Raw genomic sequence first — 201 nt, 5'->3', positions numbered from 1 at the left:
GGAATAAGAGTGAGAAAAAGCGAAGAAGACAAATAAAGACAAATAAAGTGAGAAAGAGAATAAGAGAGAGAAAACGAAGAAGAAAAACAGAAAGGAAAAGAAAGGGGAGATAGATAGAGGAAGAAAAGGAGAACAGAAAGGGTGAAAGGAAACAGAAAACAAAGAAAACAAAGGAAAAAGAAAAATAGACACAGCCAGAAG

Source organism: Penaeus monodon, chromosome 19 (assembly GCF_015228065.2).
Source record: "Penaeus monodon isolate SGIC_2016 chromosome 19, NSTDA_Pmon_1, whole genome shotgun sequence".
In the NCBI taxonomy this organism is placed as follows: Eukaryota; Metazoa; Arthropoda; class Malacostraca; order Decapoda; family Penaeidae; genus Penaeus; species Penaeus monodon.
This window is presented reverse-complemented; position numbering follows the sequence as displayed.